Raw genomic sequence first — 24,298 nt, 5'->3', positions numbered from 1 at the left:
AAAAGCTGAAAGCATTTGCTCTAAGATTAGGAGCACAACAAAGATGCCCCCTCTCACCACTTTTATTCAACATAGTTTTGGAAGTCCTAGCCATAGCAATCAGAGCAGAAAAAGAAATAAATGCAATTCAAGTTGGAAAAGAAGTAAAACTGTCACTGTTTGCAGATGACATGGTACTATACATACAAAATCCTAAAGACACAGCCAGAAAACTACTAGGGCTCATCAATAAACATAGTAAAGTTGCAGGATACAAAATTAATATACAGAAATCAGTTGCATTTCTATACACTAACAATGGAATAGTAGAAAAAGAAATTAAGGAAACAATCCCATTTACCATCACACCAAAAAGAATAAAATACCTAGGAATAAACATACCCAAGGAGGCAAAGGACCTGTACTCTGAAAACTATAAGACACTGATGAAAGAAATTAAAGATGACATAAACGGATGGAAAGATATGCCGTGTTCTTGGTTTGGAAGAATCAATATTGTTAAAATGGCCAAGGCATTATACAGATTTAATGTGATCCCTATGAAATTACCAATGACATTTTTCACAGAGTTGGAAAAAAAAATATTAAAATTTGTATGGAAACATAAAAGATTCTGAATAGCCAAACGATGCTGAAAAGGGAGAACGAAGCTAAGGGAATCACACTCCCTGACTTCAGACTATACTACAAAGCTACAGTAATCAAAACAGTATGGTATTGGCACAAAAGCAGATACATAGATCAATGGAACAGGACAGAAAGTCCAGAAATAAACCTACATACTTATGGCCAATTAATCTACAACAAAGTGGGTAAGAATACACAATGGTGAAAAGACAATCTCTTCAATAAATGATGCTGGGAAAACCGGACAGCTACCTCTAAATGTAAGACTGGATAATATAAAACTCCTAAAGGAAAACACAGGCAGAACACTCTTTGACCTAAATCACAGCATCTTTTCTCAAACCAGCTCCTAGAGCAATGGAAATAAAAATAAAAATTAACAAATGAGACAAAATTAAACTTAAAAGCTTTTGCACAGCTAAGGATACCATAACAAAACGAAAAGACAACCTACAGAATGGGAGAAAATATTTGCAAATGATGCAATCAACAAGGAACTAATTTCCAAAATGTACAAACAGCTTATACAGCTTAATATCAAAAAACAAAAACAAAAAACAAAACAAACAAACAGAAAAAAACAAGCAACCCAACCCAATCAAAACATGGGCAGAAGACCTAAACAGACATTTCTCTAAAGAAGACATCCAAATGGCTAACAGACACATGAAAAGATGCTCAGCATCGCTAATTGTCAGAGAAATGCAAATCAAAACTACAACAAGGTACCGCTTCACACCAGTCAGATTGGCCATCACTAAAAATTCCACAAACAATAAATACTGGAGAGGATGTGGAGAGAAAGGACTCCTACACTGTTGGTGGGAATGTAAATCGGTGCAGCCACTATGGAGGACAGTATAAAGGTTCCTTAAAAATCTAAAGATAAACTTACCATACGATCTAGCAATTGCACTCCTGGGCATATATCTGGAGAAAAATCTAATTTGAAAAGACACATGCACCCCAATGTTCATAGCAGCATTATTTACAATAGCCAGGACATAGAAACAATCTAAATGTCCATCAACAAATGAATGGAGAAAGAAGTTGTGGTACATACATACAATGGAATACTACTCAGCCATAAAAAGAATAAAATAATACCATTTGCAGCAACATGGATGGATCTGGAGATCATCATTCTAAGTGAAGTAAGCCAGACAGAGAAAGAAAAATGCCATATGATATTGCTTATATGTGGAATCTAAAAAAAAAAAAAGACAAAAATGAACTTATTTACAAAAGAGAAACAGGCTCACAGACATAGAGAACAAACTTATGGTTATGGGGATGGGGGATAAATTGGGAGTTTGAAATTTGCACCTCTTGGGGAGTGATGGAAATGTTAGGTATCTTGATTGTGATGGTGGTTTCATAGGCATATACATCTATCAAAATTCATCAAATTGTACATCTGAAAAAAAGGTTAGTCAAAGAATAAATCTAATTGGAGAAATTTTAAAAATACAGAAACAAAGGGAAATGGTCAAGCAAAACAAAAAATAATCACTGAGTCATTAAACAAAGTCAGGGACCTTTAGTTCCTCCCCAAGGGCTACAGATAATATTCTGAGCCACGTCCTTTGAGCAGTCTTCTAGCTACTGAAACCCCCACCACATGGAAGATGTTAACTATACAATGACCAGACTGTAGTCATGACATAAGCTGCCACAATTCCAAGAACTGGCCTCAAATGAATGGAAACAAACTGACTCTGGAACGGAAGATTAACTGTACCTAAAAAATCAGGATGACGCTGATCAGACCACAGCATGACTAACTTCAAGGTGACTGTCAGAGCTGAATACGATGTTCTGCATGTAGCCCCCTCCCTCCACCTGTACACCCCCTGAAATTCTCCTTTAAAAGCTCTTATCCAAGGGGGGTGTTGGCCTCTAGACATGAGTCCACCTTCCTGTCCCCCCTCCCCTCCCTCTTCCCACCCCTTCCCGCCCCGTCACTGGTTTCTGGCCTCCGGAATACAGCAAACTTTCCTTGCCACAAATATGTGCCTCTCGAGTATTGGCTTTCAAGCAGCAAGCAGCTGGACCCAAGTTTTGGTAACAGAGCCACCAAGCCAGATCCAACCAGGGTGAGAAGGGCTCTGAGAGAGAGGGCTGCAGGGCAAGTTACAACAGGGAGACTCCCACTGCCTTCGGGCATGTGGAAGATAGACTTGACAAGCAGTTGGTTGAAGAGGGAGGAATTGTTGATGGTTATGTATGTAAACTAAGCAAAAGAAAATGAGGTAAACATTCATTCCAGCAGGGTGGGAGGAACTTTCACAGAACAAAAGGTATAACCACAACGCACTGCTTTTCCTAGCAGTTAATGATATTTACATGGTCATAAACAATAAATAGGAAGCAAAGATGGGGCTATAATGAGAAAACGAGGGAGGTAAAGGAGGGGTGGGAGGTATGAGGTGGCTGAATCTTCATCTGCAGTCATAGGAAGTCAATAGAAAATGTCTGAAGTGACGTGACAATACATAGCGGTAAGCATGTTACCTAGAAATACAGGATAAATGCTGGAAGAAACAGCAGAGGGGTCCGGCTGAGGAAGGGAGTGGAAAGCAGAGGACTGCGGTTTTCACTACTTGAAGCCTTACCGCACCAGTGGCCTTTTACACTATGTACCTGTATTGTCTTGATAAACACTATTACTTTTTTAAATTGTGCCTACAGAAAATTCATATAAATTTAAAAGTAGAAACGACACTACTAATCTTCTAAAGTGGTTCAGCACCCCAACCGCAGAGCAACCGACTTCTCTGGATTCTTCAGGGCACAGGTCTTAATCACACACTTGGAAGGGCAGGGGGGTACTTCTGTGAACCGGGACAGGACACATTCTGGGGAAACAACAAAATAAACTCTGAGAGTCAGAGACCTCACACAGTCAAGGCTTACTGCTCACTCGTGGGACGTGTGATGGAGGCTGTGGACGGCGCTGTCAACTGGAACATGTCACCGCCAAGGTCACCTCTGCCGAGAAGAGTAGAATGAATAAGGCACATCATCTCTTAACTGGCTTCCATCTTGGGTCGTTGGCCAGGGGTGTTGTCCCCAAAGTCATTGCAAGGGAGGCTGGGAAGCTGACAAGAGCTCACAGACTACTAGGCAAGCACTTACACGCTCAGCTGGCAGCACAGCCCCGAAGAGCAGGGTCTGCAAAGGAACAGACAGGAGAGGCAAGGGGACGGCTAAGGAAAGTGAGGAGGGGTCAGGTGTTGGAATTTTACCTGCGCCCTCAGGAAATGGGGTTCTAGCCCCTCTGCCCGCTTCCCGGGGTCGGCCTGAGACGTGCTAGGAAAATGGGTTTTGTAAATGATTAACAGCACACAAACGCAGGCTCTTAAATTATCGGTAGGTGGACATCTGTGCTCTTTGCCAAATCAGTCTATAAACATGTTTACTATCTCTTTATCGTGTTATTGCTGGGAGAAGTTTTCCTTATCATTCATTTTGTTTTTAAAGGTCTTAACTAAGGTTTGTGAATTGAATAGCTGACTGGAAAAAAAAAAAAAAACAAAACGGTTGTGGGTCGCCTGCCTCATCTTTTGCCATCTGCTCCTGTTGGGGTCAGAAGGCACGCTGCCGTCCTCAGTAAAGTAAGCCCACAAGTCCTCATTCTCATCCGTGAGCAAGGCTTCCTTAATTTTTTTTTAGTGGAGGCACTGGGGATTGAACCCAGGACCTCACGCATGCTAAGCACATGCTCTACCACTGAGCTGTACCTCCAACCACCAGGTTTCTTCTAAATATAATTGTCAATTACACCACTAACTTAAATCTCTAGCATACTTATCTTCCTAATCCAGTTATATTATTTTTCTGTCCCATCTTCGTAATTCTCAAAAGTTACAAATACTGCTTAACCTCTATATATTTTAGTCTTTGCCGAGTCTTTTTTTTCTTTAATGGCGGTAAGAATCTCTAATAAGAAAGTAAGATATATTGATGACAGACTGTAGAAAAAATATTCAATTGGATATACACCCTGGCTCACTGTGATCATCCAAGATTTTGTGGAAGAAAGACACACACTGTTTCCTACTCAGTTTCCTTAAATGTGCCCCTCAATACTACCATCAAATAGACTTTCGTGGTTCACTGAGATGTGAGCCACTTCCCAACTGGAGTGCTACCGTCTCAGCAGTGGCCCCCAAACTCACTACCAAAGGCAAAGAAGAAGGCTGAAGAAATCACACCTGCTCTTTTATGCTTCAGTCCAGAAGCCACACCTGGCAGGATACTGGTTAGAACTGGTCATTTGACCTCGACCTGGCAGCAGAGGTCACGCCATCTTCTGTCATACCAGGAAGAGGAAACAAATGGAATTTGGTGACACTGTGGCTCTCTTAACAGACAAACACAAAGGCTCACTGGGAACTCACAGAGCTCATCGGCTGACACAGGAACTCAGCAGGAAGGGCTTCAAAGCAAACGACTGTAAGGAGATTCCTTGACGTTCACACCTGCTGTATCAAGTGTCTCTGGAAACAAGGTGGATTTCCACTTGTCTTTGCCTTAATAAACAGAGTGCAGGCAAGCCGGAAATACCGGGCCACTCACCTCCAGGCCACAACAAAGCAAGTGTCACAATGAAGCGAGGCGCACAGACCTTTGGCTTCGCGGTGCACATCGAAGTGCTGTTTACACTGCGCTGCAGGCTGTTCGGTGTGCAATGGCATTGTCTTTAAAAAGGCACATACCTACTGAAGAATACCTCATTGCTAAAAAATGTTACCCATCGTTTGACATCACAGAGTTGTCACAAGTCTTCAGTCTGTAGAAACCACAATATCTACAACGCACAATCAAGTGAAGCACCGTAACACGGGGCGTGTCTGTATTCTGGGCACTATTTAGCTTTTTTTCTGGGGGTTACAAAGGCAGCTTAGGGCATCAGAGTAAAACAAGGGTGGTCCCGTTCCCCATCCTGCCAATTAACTAGCAAAAGTTAAAGACAGTCAGGGTCCTGCTGCGTCTCAAATAAGTTCTTCAGCTGCAAAAAAAAGGAGAAAATACACTCGTTCTGCCCAAATCAAAGGCTGTCGTGAAGTCAAATGAGATTGTACGTGAAAGTGTTTTGTGGTGGTAAAGTGCTCCTTTTAATTGATGGGGGGTTTTGTTGTTGTTGTTGGGGTTTTTTTGTTGTTGTTGTTTTTACCAATTTTAGCTTCTTTTTATATAATGCACCATGTTACAGTTTGCTTTGAAAATAAGAAATAAACTAGGCAAACCAAATTTTACCAGTGACATCACCTTATGTTGGTTCCTCTTTCTGTTTCATGCTTTAGAGGCAGTGAACTTAGTGATGAGATTACAACACCCACATTTTCCCTCCTTGGTGCAATGTATTGGGCAAAAATAGAATCCTCACATGCATGGGCCACACTCAACTGGAAGTTTTGTTTTTGCTCCAAGCCTAGATGGTTGTGCCATTGACTTACAAATAACAGTCTAAAGAATACAAGGAGGGTAGTTTTTCACAAATGTTTTTTGGCATTTTTTTTTTGTCTGTTTTTACTTTTTATTTTGGAAAATGCCTGATATACACGGGGGTAGGCAAATGAATGCCCCTGCCAAGATGTCTACGTCTGAATGCCTGGAACCTCTGAATATGTTAGGTTAGGCAGCACAGGGGGATTAAGGCTGCAGATGGAATCGAGGCTGCTCATCAGCTGTCCTTAAGATGGGAGATTATCCTGGATAAACCTGGGGGGCCCGATGGAATCACAAGGGTCCTTAAAAGCAGAAAGCCTTTCCTGGCTGCTGAGAACCAGAGTGATGGCAGTGTGAGAAGGACTCAACCTGCCTTGGAGGATTTGAAGATGAAGGAAGAAGGAGAGTCGCAGCCTAGGAATACACACAGTTTCTAGAGGATGAAAGGGCAAGAAACAGACTCCCGCCTCCAGCCTCCGGGGAAGAAGGCAGCTCTTCCCTGTTGGCACCGTGATCTTACCCCAGAGAGGCCCATGCCAGACCTCAGAGTTCTGCTGAACTGTAAGATCATAAATTTAAGTTGTTTTAAGTCATTAATTTTCTGGTTATTTCTTACAATACTCAGAAAACTAACACATAAATGAAAGTAGAGAGAACAGCATAAGAACCCTTGTACCCATTGGCCAACTTCAATAATTACCCACTCGTCTTGCTTCATTGACACACCCATCGACTTCCTCTCAATCACACCAAATAATTTTGAAGCAAATCTCAGACATTATCCTTCAATTCTTAAATGTTCCAGTAAATGTCTGTGAAAGACAACCACTCTTAAAGACAACCGTGGCACGACTGTCGCAGCTCTAATTTAATAGTAATCCTGTAACATCATCGAATAGCCAGTATGGATTCCTATTTCCGTGGTTATCTTGGAAATGTTTTATTAGACTTTATGTGTTTGAATCAGAAGAACTCCCCTCCAAAACAGGCCATAAATTGCAGTTGTTCAAAATGCTGCTTCATTCTCTCTTAATTCATTGCATCCTCCCCACATCACCATCTTTTCTCCTCTTTACAATGTATTTCGGGCAGAGACTGGGTTGTGTGTCCCATAGAGTTTCCCACCATCTGGGACTTTACTGGCTGTGTGCTGTGTTGTCACACAGGTTCTTCTGTCCCCTGTGTTTCCTGCCCACTGGTAGTTGTGTTTTGTTTTGTTTTGTTTTGTTTTAAGAATACTTCATGGATAGTATTGTTCAATTCTATCAGAAGGTCCATAATGTTGAGTTATCTTTCTTTTCTCTGCAATAAGTAGTCATTTATAATTATTGCTTGGTTCTATCATTTGTAAATTATGGGCTGCAAAATGGCAACATTCCCGTTCTATGTTCCCTTTATTTACGATCTTCAGTACAGCGGTTAAAAGAAACTTTCGCTCAGCGAACATGCAGTCAGCCTCCCCTGGGGCCAGGTGGTAAGCACTGTCAGCTCTGGGGTCCACACGTCTCTGCTGAGCTGCTCAGCTCTGCTGCTGCAGCAGGAAAGCCACCCCAGCAACCCCGAAACAGGCAGGAGTGGTTGTGCCCCAACAAAACTTTCTTCACCGAGCAACAAACAGTGCTCCAGGAATTAGTCACTTTGTATTTTTGCCCAGGTAGCTTTGGGAGAGATCCCCAGAACTGGAATGTCTTGGTCAAAGGACAGATGCATTTGTGGTTTCGGTAGAGACTGCCAAACTGCCCCTCACAGGCCTTCTCTAAAGCGGGAGCTTTCACAAAAGAACCTGCGGTAGTTTCCTGGGGCCAACTTGGTGAAATTACACTCTTGTTTCCCATTATCCCCATTAATAGTAGGGTTCTGGGTGGAGTTGGCAGAATTGGTGTTTGAACAAAGTTTGGAAGGGTACGACGGAGCAGCATCGTGGCCAGGTACAGTGACAGACACAGATGTGCTGGTGGGTTCCAGCTTGCTCTGGGCCCCCTCAGCTTCCTGTCAAGCTCCTCCCTTTGACTGTTTGCTCAGATGCACATGGCCAAGCACCCCATTTCCCACCTAGAGAAAGGAGAAGTGTGTTGCTATAGATGGTCATTGTGGTTTATGGAGTTTCTGGACTGAGATAGCCTGTATTCAGTTCCCACCTCTGCCACCTGCTGACTGGGTGCCCTCAGCTGAGTTTAAACCTCTTAATTCTCACCTGCAAAATGAAGGGGACACTAGTTAGAGCCCTGTTTGCAGGTTGCTGGGGGATACAGTGATAATACAATGGATTAATACAATGAAAATTCAAGAGGGCTGGGTCCCGTGATAGATCACCCTGATCTGTCCAGAGTCTGTCTTCAGAAGAAGCAGAAGTCAGAAAAGGGAAGTGCCCTGGTAAACTGTTCCCAGCGTGGACAGATGCCGCAAAAGGGGGTCCTTCTGTAGTTTACAAGAAACTCATTTCTCTAGGTGCAGACAAAACATTTGCAAAGCACTGGCCTTGGGTTGCATTTTAAATATGCCCAAATCCCAGTAGCTGACCAGTCAAAATACACAATAAATAGGTGATAGATAGATAGATAGATCTGTCAATAGATAAGGATTATTGATAGACAGAAATAGATAAATGACTGATAGACAGGTAAATGACAGGTATGGGTAAATGATTGATTGATAGATGATACGTAGATAGATGGTAGGTAGGTAGGTAGGTAGGTAGGTAGGTAGTTAGATAGGAAGACAAGCCAAACGCAAACCTAATGCGATTGACACTATGTTTTTCTCGCTCTCACTTCTGCCATTTATCCAAGGTTCCATTCACACCTGGCCCCTCAAAAAACCTTTGAAGTTGTTTCACGCCCTATTATTTCCTATTTTACTGAAATCATTTACATGTCTGTAAGTTCAAAAATGAGCAATCTAATATCAGCAATTTTGTGTGATTCTAGCTAATATTTACTTACTGGTTTACTCAAATATTTCACACGCGTTATCTCACTCTTCCAGGATTTACTGAGTAGGGCCCCTGAGGTTGCAGACTCCTACTCATGCCCTTGGGTAATCTCCTCCCCTTGAGGGTGGGCCGAACCCACAGATTTGCTTCTGATGAAAAGAACACAATGAAAGTGATGAGGCATCACTCCAGAGATCAGGTTACAAAGAACTACAGCTTCTGTCCAGCTTGGACTTCCTCACTCCCTTGCTCCGAGGAAGCCAGCTGCTGTGTTGTGAGCTGCCCCATAGAGAAGCTCTCATGGCAGGGAACTGAGAGCACCCACCGGCTGGGTGGGATTTGTGATGGTCAGTTTTATGTGTCAACCTGGCCAGGCTGCAGTACCCAACTATTCAATTACACACTAATCCAGGTGTTGTTGTGAAGGTATTTCATAGATGTGATTAACATCTAGAATCAGCTGACTTTATGCAAAGGAGATTTTCCTGGATAGCCTGAGTCTGATTCAATGAATTGAAACCCCTTAAACACAGAACTGAGGTTTCCCTGAGGATGTGGATTGTAGCATCAGCTCCTGCCCAAAGATTTCACCTGCCTTCCTGACAGCCTACCCTCTGGATTTCGGATTTACCTAGCCAGCCACCACAATTACTAAGCCAATTCCTTGCAACTTATAGATCTAGATAGACAGAGATGAGATGAGATGTAGATGTGGGTGTGGGTGTGGGTGCGGGTCCAGATGCTGAAGTGGATGTGGGTGCTGGTGTGGATTTGGACATAGATGTGCATGTGGACATAGGCATAGACATATCCTACTGGTTCTGTTTTCTGGTAGATCCCTAAATTATACAGATCTGAATCCAGCCAACAACCGCTGAGTGAGTTTGGACATGGGTCCACACCCAGTCAAGCCTTCGGATGAGACATAAGCCGCCACCTTGATTGCAGCCTTATAAGAGACCCTGAGCCAGAGACACTCAGCTAAGCTATACCTGGATTCTTAGAGAAACTGTGAGATAACAGATGTTGTTGGTTTAAGCTGCTGTGGTGGAAATTTGTTACATAGTGTTAGCTAACTAATACAGCCATCACCTAAGTTTATGCAGGAGATGATCTTCCCAAGGTCACCTAGCTAAGCGGCCAGGAGGACAGGGCAGTTTTCTATTTTATACAAAAGTCTTACGGGATGGCAAAATCCAGAGCTAGGGAGCCAGAAGCCAGGTTCCAGTCTGGATTTTTTTAATAAGCCATTTGCCACCTAAATTCCTAGGTGTATGTCCTTCCTCTGCCCTGTGACACCTGATTGTCCTCACTGTGGTACCCCTTGAACAGCATCCTTGCTTTCTGACACAAGATGAGCCTCACCTTGTCCATTTTCTTTCTCAGACCACGAGTCAGTCCTTTTCTTCCCCCCCCACAAAAAAAACTGATTTCTTTCACGGGGAAATTGTATTAGAAACCACAGTCTGGGTGTCATTGCTTCTTGGACTTTTTGATGGACAGAGCTTGGAAATATTTTCTAAGAGGAAAAAAAATCATAAGACCATTTTGATATATCCCATTCAAATTTAGTATTGGAAGGTTTTTATTTAAATTCTTTGACTTTATGCTTGTATCTCTTTTATACTAGAAATCTTGGTTTCTAATGACAGTCCAACAATTACATATTTGCTTTACATTAATAACATGAAATAGTCTCATATTAACAGAATTACTATTACTACTGTCAGTAAGAGTACTGACGGAGTTTAAGATGTATTTACTCTTCTTTTGAGCCTTAGAACACCTTTTCCTAGATATGTAGATTCAAAACAATGTGTTTAAAGTCACCAAGGAAATCTCTTTTCTGTGCGGTTCTGTGACAACTTGATAGGGGTAGGATCAACTGTTTCCAGTTTTTAGAAATTGCTTTTTATCTTACTTTGATTTAATGTATTAAACTACATAAAACATATGCATGGTTCCAAGATGGCACTCTATATTAAAATGTAAAGTGGGGAGGGTCTAGCTCAGTGGTAGAGTGCATGCCTCGCAGGCATGAGGTCCCGGGTTCAATCCCCAGTACCTCCACCAAAAGTAATATATAAATGGGTAAACCTAATTATCTCACCCCCAAAAGGTATTTTTTTTGAAAGACTATATAATAAATATACTCATGGACGTCTTCCCTCCACACCTGTCTTTGGATAACCATCACTATTAGTTTTATGTATCCTTCCAGGCTTTCTTCTTGAAAATATAAGCAAATACATGCATTCACACGAGGAACAGCACACCATGAACACGGCTCTGCACCTTGCATGTTTCACCGAGTATGGCCTGGAGATCAGCCCGTATCTGTATAGAGAAACCTTCTCCGTTCCTTTGCACTTCTCCAGCGTGATCCACTGTGTGGACGCGTCCAGCTTTATGCAAGGGAGTCTTCTGATGGACAACTAGATGGCTTCCGCCTTCTGTAATTCATCACTGATTCTCATCAGACAGACCCAGGATAAAGAAAGCTGAAATTCCCTGTCTCCGCACCTCTTCAGCACCTAGAATGAGACTGAACTGCAGCGCCCTCAGCTTCGGCCTAGCTCCCAAGCCTCTCATTCATAACCAGCCAGTCCTTGACCTCCACTCCACACACACAGTTACCCAAACTGGTTAAGAGAGAAAAGAAACGCCACTGTCCCCACTTCCTCGCCTTTGGTGCACACCATCCACTCCATCCGGGCTTCCTCTCCTCCCGTGCTTCTGAAAGGGCTCTTGCCAAGTTTCCCATGACGCCCCGGCTGCTGGACCCAGGTGCCCAATCGCAGGCCCTCTTCTCCGTGAACCTGGGCCACGGGCCTCTGCTGGCCTCACCCGCACGCCACGTCTCCTCCTGGCCGCGGCGACAGAGGGCCCTCTGCTTTCCTCCTCCCCCTGAGTGCTCCTCACTCTCTTTTCCTTCTTGTTCTGCCTGTTCCTCGGGGTTCTTAATCACACCCTCTTCTTATCTAATGACTGTTTTTGGTGATCTTCATTCATTTTTACTGCTTCTATTATGACCTGGTGTCCTAGACTTAGGTCTCCAGTCCAGATTTTTCTCTGGGGCTCTCAGGCCTGTACAGTCAGCTACCTCCCAGACACGTCCACTTGGATGGCCACACCCGGTGCAAATTCTCTCTGCCCAAACTGATAAAATAAAACTTATATTTTAAGGCAGGACAAGAAAAAATTAAACATAAAATCCTCTCTGTGTGTTTGTCTGGGGCTTCTCCCTCCCTAGCACGCAGTGAGCATATTCAGTACACATTAACCAGAGCTCCTCAAAGATGGCAGTGCCTGCTCGGGCATAAAGATCAATTATTTTTCCCTTTCTTCTGATACTGGCAATGTAACTTCTTGAAAGAATAATGTTCTTTCCCACCTCTGTAGGGGGTCTTGGTGACCTGCTCTTGCTTTGTATGCTCTTACCTGGATTACACATCCTTTGTGAACTTTCTGTAAAATATTAGTATCAATTATGTCATTTTGATGTACGATCTTTTGTCTTGAAAATGGATACACTTTCGACTTCTTAAGGAGGAACTGTTCTGAGAGCTTTCCGGGAATCTGCTTCCTGGCTTATAATCCTCAGTTTGGCTCAAATAAAATTCGCTTTCTTTTTTTTCTTTTTAAAGTACATTACTTAATCTTTTGGTTCCCCACTTTGAAACTACATGAATTGAAAGCAGCACTCGCTAAAGAATTTTGTAAATAATAATAATAATTAAGGAATAACACAAGAAGTTTTACTTGGTAAGTGAAATGATAAATTGGGTGGTGCTGAGCCATCATAGTCTTTCCTGTGCTTTGGGTCGTGTGTTAAAGCTACAAAACTGCTTAACTATTATTAGAAAGGGACTGTATTTTAAAAGATGTTAATGCAGTTGGATCATTTTTATGCTCTTTGATATTAATTCCACGTTTTAAAAATATATTTATGTTATGCACCTGCTTTTTTTCTCTTAACTTGATAGTTAATTGAATTTTCGTCGACAGAACCTACACTCAGTCAATATTTTCTCTCCCAAAAACCAGTCCTCCTTTTGTGTTTTCTAAGCCAGGAAATGGAATCACTGTCTACCAAGTTGGCAAATCTGAAACCCTTGGTATCATCCTATTCTCCTCCTTCTCTTGTTCCGCATATTTAATTAATCGCCACAATCTGTACATCTCACTCCGTAAATATTTCCATGCAATTCCCACCTGGCTTTGGTCATTTCCTCTTGCCTGGATTAGCAGCATGGATTTCCTTGCTTCCAGTTCTACCTGCTTTTAACCCAACCCATGTGAGAAAGCCAGAGCAAGATTCTGCTTGTAACTTTTTTAAATTGGCACACACCTAGGCACACACAACCCAGAGTTTACATATTTGGCCCTTTGCTCTTCCATATGGTCAGTGTGTCAAGTTCTATAGAAAAAAAAACCTTGCTGGGGTTTTTGTTGGCACTGCATTGAATGTATAGAGGAATTTTTAAAGAAATGACATCCTCCCCCATTGGATTTTTCCAAATATGAATATGATATGTCTCTTATTTAATTCTTATTTTGTTCCTCATTTAAGATATGTAATTTTCTTCATAAACTTCTTACATACTTTTGCTAAATTAATCTGAAATATCATATACTTCTTGTTGCTGTTACTAAAGGAATTTTTGAAATTAGCTTTCAAAACTTTTTATTTTGATATAACTGTATATTCACAAGAAGTTGCAAACTAGCCCAGAGAAGTACTATTATTCCTTTTTAAGTGGTTGTTGTTGGCATGTTATTGACTTACACGTGTCGATCTTATATCCAGCAGCAGTGATGAGCTGTTTATGGTTTTGCTAGTTTCTGATGTTATCTTCAGGTATTAGATCATATCATCAGCAGATAAACATTTTTCCCTTTGCAGTCCTTCTATCTCTTTTTCACTTATTTTACTTTGCTTTCTACATTCTCCAATATGACACTGAATAGAAACACTGAAAGCAAAGCTCCCTGTCTTGGTTCTTACTGTAAAGCAGAGTTTCTCCCTCTCAGCACTGTTGACTCTGCAGGACGTGCAGCACCACCCCTGGCCTCCACCCACCGGATGCTGGATGCCCTGGGACAGAGCCCTCCCCGCCACCTGCACACTGCTCCTCCAGGCTGGGACAAGAAAAACCTCCAGCCATTGCCAAGTGTCCCCCAGGAAGCAATATTGCCTCTGTTCCAGTCCAGAAACACCACTCTAAAAGATGTTCTAACATTTCACCATTAAGTTTGATTTCCGCCGTAAGCTTTCTGTGTATACCAATTAGAGTCTATGGTTACAAACAGCAGAAACTGACTCAGGCTAAACTGATCACAAAAGCCACAGCGACAAAGAGGTATCATGCTTCTGACAGAATCAATAAGAAGGCAGGAAAAAAGCAGACTTAGGGAACAAGCATGAACCAAAGAAGCCAGGTGGAAACCCAGGGCCCAGGGAAATTTCCAAGAGCAGCCTGGTGAGGACACTGGCCAGATGCTTCTGCCGCTGCCACCAGAGACAGTCCCTAGCTAGCGCTGCTTCTTTGTGGAACCCATTCCAGATCAAGGTCACTGGTAGACCATCCAATCAGCAAGACTTAAAGACAGAGTGGCTGGGGAGGAGTTGGGGTGGGATCTGGCCTTTTGGGTTTCTAGAGTAGTAAATGGGGCTAGACTCTCACTGACATTCACGGAAAGGTGGATTCCCAAATGTACCAAGGAGATGCAGATGCTGGGCAGCCTAAAAATATGCACAAATATTGAGATGTAAAACATAACCAATATGGGCTGCATTTGCCTTTATCAGGTTAAGGAAATACTTTCAAAGCCTAATTTACTTGCTTTTTCCTTTTTTTTTTTTTTTTGCATGAGTGGTATGATGGTTAGTTTGGTAAAAGTCAACTCAGCTAGGCTGGAGTCCCCAGTTATCCAGTCAAACACTAATTGAGATGTGGCAGTGGAGATATTTTGTAGATGTGGTCAGCCTCTACAATCAGTTGACTTTAAGTAAAGCAGATTACACCGCAATGAAGTACTCGCCAATTGGATGAGGGTGGGCCTCATCTAATCAGTTGAAGACTTTAAGAGCATACTGAAGTTTCCTAGAAAAGAATTTCTGCCTCAAGACTGCAACGTCAGCTCTTGTCTGAGAGTTTCCAGTCTGCTGACCTGCCTACAGATTTCAGACTTGCCAGCCTCCACAATCACCTAAGCCAACTGCTTGAAATAAATCTGTTTGTGTGTGTATGTATATACACACATACACACACATGCACTCTGTTAATATATAAACTTGAGTAGAAATATATACTTTTTCTGCGTATCTGGAGAACACTGACTGATAACAAAAGGGATTTAATTTTGTTAAATGTTTTCTCTGCATTCAATAAGAGAATCTTTTTTTTCCTCTCTTTGGGGCAGAGACAGCTAGATTTCCCTTATTATCTGTTCTTTTTTTCTTCCACAGTGGTAAAATTTCAGGGGGACACATGCCTACTCAATGCTTTCCCCAAATCCCTTGCAGGTAGACATGGCCACATGAATTAGTTCTGGCTTATGAGCTGTGATTTGAAGAAGTGTGGGTGATTTCCACTTCTTGCCCTTCAGGGTTGCGGGGGCGGCCAGGGGATAGGCAGGCACGATCTCTGCTTGCCCATTCTCCCTTCTTTCTACGTAGAGTATATCACGAAGGCAGGGGCTGGAGTGGCCATATGGACCACACGATGGCAGCCACATGTTCAAGGCGGCAAGGCAATAACAGAGTCTATGTCACTGTTGATCACAAGTCACCACCCTGCCTCTAGACCACCTGTCCAGAGTTTTGTTCAAGACATGAAATTCTATCTTATTAAAGTTGCTGTTATTTTAGATCTCTCTGTTCCAGGAGCCAAACTTACACCCTAATACATCCTGTTACTGTAAATTACACCTACCATTTCTCATCTTAAACAATACTATCATATTTTTTAAGATACTGCAACATTCATTTCAGTAGTAGATTATTCGTGATCTTTACATCTATTTTTGTAGGTGAGATTGGTCCAAAATTTCCCTCTCTTGTACTGGGCCTGCCTGGTTTTAGTATTGATGTCACACAAGCCTCATAATATTCATTGAAAAATGATGTCCTTTTTTCTATTTTCTAGGACAATTTGCATACAATGGGTGTTATTGAATCTTGGAAGATAAAATATGTCCTGTAAATGCCTGAGCTTTTTATTGACCACCGATCCAGTGTTTATAATGAAGTTGTGCTTACATGTGGATGTAGTTCTGTTTCTTCTTGGGCCAGTTTTGGTCATTGCTTTTCTAGAAAATTGTCTCAGCTCTTAGATGTTTTCCAATATTTTGGCTCATACTCTCCCTTATAATTTTCCACTTTCTACTCAATCTATAATTGGATTTCCTCTTTAAAACTCCTAATATTGTCTGTTGCTTCTCTCCTTTTTTCTTAATTCCTCATACCAAAAATATACCTCTTTGGCTGGAATAGTATAGCTCAGTGGTAGAGTGTTACTTGGCATTAGGTCCTGGTTCAATCCCCAGGACCTCCATTAAAAAATAACAATAATAAATAAGCCTAATTACCCCCCCCAAAAAAAACACAACAAAAAAAATACCGCTTTTTGAAAGTACTTTCAAAGAACCAGTTTGAGGCTTTTAAATCTCTGTTTCGTATTTGATTGTTTAATTTCCGTTTTATAGGTTTCTGCTCTTATTATTTTCTTATCATTACTTTTTTTTTTTTTTTTTGCAATTATTTCATTGCATTTTTTTTGTACTGACTGTTTAGAGCCTTTCCAAACTCTCTTTTTAAGCAAACACTTCCAGGGTTACAACTTGGCTTCCCTGTACCATGCCAGCCTCATTCAGGGCTCCACTAGCCCTTAGGGCCCCTTTGTGCAGACTTTTAAAGGTGCCTCTCTGCTTCCTGGGGGCACAGCTTGGCAAGTGGCTGGCGCTCTTATTTGTAACAGAAAAAAAAGCCCTTCCTCTGGGAGTATGCCACTCAGCTCCACAGATTTTTAGTGTCCCGACCCCCTCTCCGGCGCCCTCATGCTCTGAATGAGCTTCACAACCGTCTAACTGCAGCCCAAGTCATGGCCCGAAAGTGTGGTAGGTAAGTAAGTTTGTGTTTAGTCCTCTACATTTGTGATGTCTGTTTTGGCCCCTTTGGCACATGAATTCTTTAGAGATATGTTTTTCAGCTTCTAAACACGTGATGGCGAGGAAGGAAGAGGGGTTTGGGGCTGGCTTTTTGGCATTTTTTTATATTGCACCGGGGTCAGAAAATACAGTCCCCATGATAGTCACTCTTCAGGCATTTGTTAAGATTTACCCCATAGCCTGAGGCAGGGCGGTATTTATCAGTGTTCTTCCTGTGCGAGAGGGAGAAGAGACACTTATTTCTCCCTTTATCTGTGTAGGGATTGAGAGATGTCAACCAGCATGAGTTATTAATTGTGTGTGCTTTTCTAGGCTTCTTCCTGAAGTCCATCATGCAGTGATTCTTTACTTCTATTAGTAGTAAAATCTCAATTTTTAACACAAAAAGTCCTTTCTTTCACCCATATATGTTCAAAAATGTGTTCGTTCTACTTTTACGCCCCATGGATAGTTTGGCTAAGTAAAAATGTCTAGGTTGGAAATAATCCCTGAGAGTAAAACTGAGAAATTCAGCACAATTCTGACACGTGTTCTTTTTCTCTCCAGAGCTTTGGAGATCTTCTCTTTGTCCGAGTGTTCAAACACACCCTGGTGGCTGGTGTCTCCCAGTGGCTGGTGGGGCTCGATCGTCACCCTGTGTGCTGAGTGCTTGCAGGGCCTGTAGAATCTGGTTTTGTAACTGCTTAACTGTGTACTGGTTTAAAGGGTTTCTGTCATCGACCTAACCCTCTTGTGGTGCTGTGTGCAAGGATCATGCTCAGTGCCCTGCTTCTGACTCCAGTGCCCTGCTCCTAACCCCTTGTGGTTTCCTTATATCCTATTGTTGGAGCTGTAGGCCTCAGCCTGCCGCAGGAGGTTACAGGCCTCAGCCTGCTTAAAAGGCTGAAAGCATTTATCAGCCTGACTTTAAATTGCACAAGTTTCTCTCTAGAGCTCTTTTCCACAGAGTCCCTTCCTATGAATCCTTTGTTCTAGAAACAAGGCTATTAAGAGACTCCTAAAGCCAGAACTGAACTTAATACCCAGCAGAGGGAAGGGAAAGTTGGCATCTGCAAAAACAGAAACAACTTTGCAGTAATTTGTTACCCTGTATGCGGTCTCTATGGAAACCAGCTCCACCCTTGAACTCTTCACTTTTACTGTAAAAATCCCTGCCTTCTCTCCCCAGCAGGCTCACAGTCTTAGAAGCATTAGCCCACTGTGACCTCTTTTGCATGGCAGAGAAACAAAGCTGCCTTTTCTGACTCATCCAAAACCCTGTCCTTTAGTCTCAACTCAGTAAGTGGGGTACAGAGGCCTTGTTTTAGCAAAATAATCATCTCCTTCTTTTGTTTCTTCCTCTCTCTGAGAATACTCATACTGCCCCGCCTCCATTCTCTCAGTCCTCCTGAAATTCTTGTTGGATACATTTGGACTTTTTTTTTTAACTTTTTTAATTGAGTTTAGTCATTTTACAATGTTGTGTCAAATTCTAGTGTAGAGCACAATTTTTCAGTTATACACGAACATACATATATTCACTGTCACATTTTTTTCCTCCGTGAGCTACCATAAGATCTTGTATGTATTTCCCTGTGCTATACAGTATCATCTTGTTTATCTATTCTACATTTTGAAATCCCAGTCTATCCCTTCCAACCCTCCGCCCCCTTGGCAACCACAAGTTCGTATTCTATGTCTATGAGTCTGTTTCTGTTTTGTATTTATGTTTTGTTTTGTTTTGTTTTTTAGATTCCACATATGAGCGATCCCATAAGGTATTTTTCTTTCTCTTTCTGGCTTACTTCACTTAGAATGACATTCTCCTGGAACATCCATGCTGCTGCAAATGGCGTTATGTTGTCAGTTTTTATGGCTGAATCGTATTCCATTGTATAATTATACCACTTCTTCTTTATCCAGTCATCTGTTGATGGACATCTAGGCTGTTTCCATGTCTTGACTATTGTAAATAGTGCTGCTGTGAACATTGGGGTGCAGGTGTCATTTTGAAGTAGGGTTCCTTCTGGATATATGCCCAGGAGCGGGATTCCTGGGTCATATGGTAAGTCTATTCCTAGTCTTTTGAGGTATCTCCCTACTGTTTTCCACAGTGGCTGTACCAAACTGCATCCCCACCAGCAGTGAAGGAGGGCTCCCCTTTCTCCACAGCCTCTCCAGCATTTGTCATTTGTGGATTTTTGAATGATGGCCATTCTGACTGGTGTGAGGTGATACCTCATTGTAGTTTTGATTTGCATTTCTCTGATAATTAGTGATATTGAGCTTTTTTTCATGTGCCTATTGATCATTTGTATTTATTCCTGGGAGAATTGCTTGTTTAGATCTTCTGCCCGTTTTTGGATTGGGTTGTTTGTTTTTTCTTATTAAGTCGTATGAGCTGCTTGTATATTCTGGAGATCAAGAATTTGTCGGTTTCATTTGCAAAAATGTCCTCCCATTCCGTAGGTTGTCGTTTTATTTTACTTATGGTTTTCTTTGCTGTGCAGAAGCTTGTAAGTTTAATTAGGTCCTATTTGTTTATTCTTGCCTTTATTTCTATTGCTTGGGTAGACTGTCCTAGAAGAGCATTTTTGAGATGTATGTCAGATAATGTTTTGCCTATATTTTCTTCTAAGAGGTTTATTGTATCTTGTCTTATGTTTAAGCCTTTGATCCATTTTGAGTTTATTTTTGTGTATGGTGTAAGGCAGTGTACTAGCTTCACTGATTTACATTCTCCTGCCCAGTTTTCCCAACAGCATTTGCTGAAGAGATTGTCTTTATTCCATTGTATATTCTTGCCTCTTTTGTTGAAGATTAGTTGACCAGAAGTTTGTGGGTTCATTTCTGGACTCTCTATTCTGTTCCGTTGGTCTATATGTCTGTTTTTGTACCAATACCATGCTGTCTTGATGACTGTAGCTCTATAGTATTGTCTGAAGTCTGGGAGAGTTATTCCTCCAGCCTCTTTCTTTTCCTTCAGTAATGCTTTGGCAATTTTAAGTCTTTTGTGGTTCCATATAAATTTTATAATGCTTTGTTCTAGTTCTGTGAAATATGTCCTGGGTAATTTGATAGGGATTGCATTAAATTTGTAGATTGCCTTGGGCAGTGTGACCATTTTAACAATATTGATTCTTCCAATCCAGGAGCATGGGATAGCTTTCCATTTTTTAAAGTCTTCTTTAATTTCCTTCATCAATGGTTTATAGTTTTCTGTATGTAATTCTTTCACCTCCTTGGTTAGATTTATTCCTAGGTATCTTATTACTTCAGGTGCTATTTTAAAGGGGATTGTTTCTTTACTTTCTTTTTCTGTTGATTCATCATTAGTGTAAAGAAATGCAACTGATTTTTGAACATTAATCTTGTAACCTGCTACCTTGCTGAATTCTTCAATCAGCTCTAGTAGCTTTTGTGTGGACCTTTTAGGGTTTTCTATATACAGTAACATGTCATCGGCATATAGTGACACTTTTACCTCTTCTTTTCCAGTTTGAATCCCTTTTATTTCTCTCTCTTGCCTGATTGCTATGGCTAGGACTTCCAAGACTATGTTGAATAAGAGTGGTGATAGAGGGCAGCCTTGTCTTGTCCCAGATTTTAGTGGGAAGCTTTTGAGTTTTTCACCATTGAGTACTATGCTGGCTGTAGGTTTGTCATATATAGCTTTTATTAGGTTGAGATGTGGTCCCTCTATACCCACTTTGGTGAGAGTTTTTATCATAAATGGGTGTTGAATTTTATCTAATGCTTTTTCTGCATCTATTGAGATGATCATGTGGTTTTATCCTCCCTCTTGTTGATGTGATGTATTACACTGACTGATTTCTGTATGTTTAACCACCCTTGTGTCCCTGGGATGAACCCCACTTGATCATGATGTATAATCTCTTTATGTGCTGTTGGACTCTATTTGCTAATATTTTGGTGAGGATTTTTGCATCTATGTTCATCAGTGATAATTGACCTATAATTCTCTTTTTTTGTAGGGTCTTTGCCTGGTTTTGGTATCAGGGTGATGGTGGCTTCATAGAATGAGTTTGGGAGTATTCCCTCCTTTTCAATCTTCTGGAAGAGTTTGAGAAGGACTGTTATGGGTTGTTCTTTGTAAGTTTGGTAGAATTCCCCGGTGAAGCCGTCCGGTCCTGGACTTTTATTTGTATGGAGGTTTTTTTTATTGCTAATTTGATTTGATTTCTAGTGATTGGTTTGTTTAAGTGGTCAGTTTCTTCTTGGTTCAGTCTTGATGGACTGTATGTTTCCAAAAACTTGTCCATCTCCTCTAGGTTATCCATTTTGGTTCCATAAAGTTTTTCGTAATATTCTCATATGATATTTTGTATTTCTATGTTATTTGTTGTACTTTCTCCATTTTTCTTTCTTATTTTGCTTACTTGTGCTCTCTCTCTTTTTTCTTCCTTGTGAGTTTGGCCGGAGGTTTGTCGATTTTATTTACTCTTTCAAAAAACTGTCTTTTGGTTTGATTGATTTTTTTCTATTGTTTTTTAAATCTCTATTTTATTTATTTCCTCCTTGATCTTTATTATTTCCTTCCTTCTGCTGCTTTTTGGGGTTTTTGCTCTTCTTTTTCTAATTCTTTTAGCTGGTGGGTTAGATTGCTGATTTGAGGTTGTTCTTTTTTGAGGAAGGCCTGAATCGCTATAAACTTCCCTCGTAGCACTGCCTTTGCTGCGTCCCATAACCTTTTTGTGGTTGTGTTTTCATTTTCATTTGTCTCAAGGTATTTTTTAATTTTGACTTTGATTTCATCATTGACCCATTGGTTTTTTTTTTTAATAACATGTTGTTTAATCTCCATGCTTTCCTTTTTTTATCTTTTGTATCTCTGTAGTTGACTTCTAGTTTTATGGCATTGTGGTCAGTAAAGATGCTTGAGATCATTTCTATCTTCTTAAAATTGTTGAGGTTTCTTTTGTGCCCAAGTACATGATCAACCCTAGAAAATGTTCCATGTGCACTTGAAAAGAATGTATATCCTATTTTGGGGGGGTGTAATGCTCTGAAAATACCCACCAAATCTAATTTTTCTATTGTATTATTTAGATTCTCTGTTGCCTCATTTATCTTCTATCTGGAAGATCTGTGTAGTGATGTTAATGTGGTGTTAAAATCTCCAGCTATGATTGTATTCCCATCAATATCCCCCTTTATCTCTGTTAGTAATTGTTTTATGTATTTAGGTGCTCCTATATTGGGTGCATGTATGTTAACGAGTGCAATATCCTCATCTTGTATTACTCCTTTAATCATTATAAAATGTCCTTCTTTACCTTTCTTTATGGCCTTTGTTATAAAGTCTATTTTGTCTGAAATCAGTACTGCAACACCTGCTTTTTTGGCTTTTCAATTGCATGGAGTATCCTTTTCCATCCTTTCCCTCTCAGTCTATATGTGTCCTTCTCCCTAAAGTGGGTCTCTTGTATGCAGCCTATTGAAGGTTCTTGCTTTATTATCCAGTCTGCCACTCCATCCTGGCCCCCTCTCTGGACTTTTAAAAGATACTGTCTTCATCTTTTTCAGATAATGTCTAACTGTTTTTAACTTGGCTTGAATAGGAGTTCTCTGTTGCTGTGTAACAAATCACCTCACACTACTTATTATCTCACAGCTCTGCAGGCAAGAAGTCTGAATGTGCTGGACAGGGGTCTGCTAAGGACCTCACATCATTGTGAAGGTGCCAGCCAGGCTGGGCCCTTATCTGAAAGTTTTGGGAAAGAATCCACTTCCAGGTTCATCCAGGTTGTTGGCATGTCCTGTTCCTCAGAGCTGTAGGACCGAAGTCCCACTTCCACTCTGGCCATTTGCTGAAGATGCCCACCTTCCCTGACAGTGGCTGCCTCCATCCTTAAGCCAGTAGCAGCACGTTGTATTGCCCTCAATCTTGGCATCATTCTGACATCTCCTTCTGCCACCAGCCAGGAAAAACTCTCTGCTTTTAAAGGGCTCGTCTGATTAGACTGGACTCACCCAGATAATCTCCCTTTTCATTAACTCAAAGCCAATGATTAGTAACCTTAACTGTGTCTGCAAAACCCCTTTTTCCATGTAATGTAACATAATCATGGATGTACTGTCTCATCATATTCACAGTCCTGGAGATTTGGGTGGGAGGTCCTGGAGGACCATTGTGGATTGTGTCCCACCACATCTTGTGAAGTTATTCATCATCTGGCTCCAAATGACCTAGCCTTGTCTTCGTCAGCTTGAGCTCCCATAACCATACCACAGCCTGGGTGGCTTAAAGAACAGATGTGTTTCTCACGGTTTTGGGGGCTGAAGTCCAAAATCAAAGCAGCAGCAGATTCGGTTCCTGGTGAGAGATTCTCTTTCCTGCTTTTCAGACAAATGCCTTCTTGGGCTTCTTGCTGTATCCTCACATGGTGGAGAGAGATGATCTCTCTTATGTCTCTTCAGATAAAGGCACTAATCGCATCAGGAGGGCTCCACCCTCACAACCTAGTCACCTCCCAAAGGTCCCAACTCGAAATGTCATCATGTTGGGGACTAGGGATTTGACTTGTGAATTTGGGCAGGAGGTTGGGGGGGACAACCATTCAGTCCACAGCCAGTCTTACCCCTTTGGACTCTGCTTCTACTGGGTTGAACAATATTTCTTTCCCCAATTCATCACGCTCCTGCTCACATCCAGCCTTTCCACACAATAGCTTTTCTCTCTGAAGCCCTCCTGCTCCTCCCATGAGGCTGGGTCTTACACAAGTCTCAGGTTAGATTTCACTTTCCCTGGAGAGCGTTCCTGGTCCCTCAAGAATATGTCAGGTACCCCATCTCCGTGCACCCACTGCACCCAGCATGAAGCTCACCAAAGCCCTTATCACTCTGCACTGGGAATGCCTGTCTCCAAACCATTTTCTTTAATAAAAAGGGAGTTCCAAGAGGGCAGGAACCCTGGCCCACAGTAAGTATTAGACAAAAATCTGATGAATTAATGTGGAGCAACTGTCAGTCGTAAACTGCTGGAAATCAAAGCATATACTTGCTTTAAAAATGTGTACCTCTGGCTCTAATTTGAATTCTAGGCTTTACAGTTGGAGTTAGAACTCCAGGATCAGTTTCCAGCTTTGCTATGGACTGAATGTTTGTGCCCCC

The 24,298-nt window shown here is 41.5% G+C and overlaps 1 non-coding gene across 1 annotated transcript; it reads left to right on the top strand.

Annotated features, from left to right (window-relative positions):
* The first annotated feature begins 11,010 nt into the window (after window positions 1–11,010).
* TRNAA-CGC (transfer RNA alanine (anticodon CGC)) lies at window positions 11,011–11,083 on the top strand. Its single transcript has one exon. It is a non-coding gene; the product is annotated as a tRNA-Ala (tRNA).
* The last annotated feature ends 13,215 nt before the right edge of the window (window positions 11,084–24,298 follow it).

The sequence above is a fragment of the Camelus dromedarius genome, chromosome 2 (genome assembly GCF_036321535.1).
Source record: "Camelus dromedarius isolate mCamDro1 chromosome 2, mCamDro1.pat, whole genome shotgun sequence".
In the NCBI taxonomy this organism is placed as follows: domain Eukaryota; kingdom Metazoa; phylum Chordata; class Mammalia; order Artiodactyla; family Camelidae; genus Camelus; species Camelus dromedarius.
The sequence above is the reverse complement of the archived record's forward strand: the minus strand, read 5'-3'. Positions and strand labels throughout refer to the sequence as shown.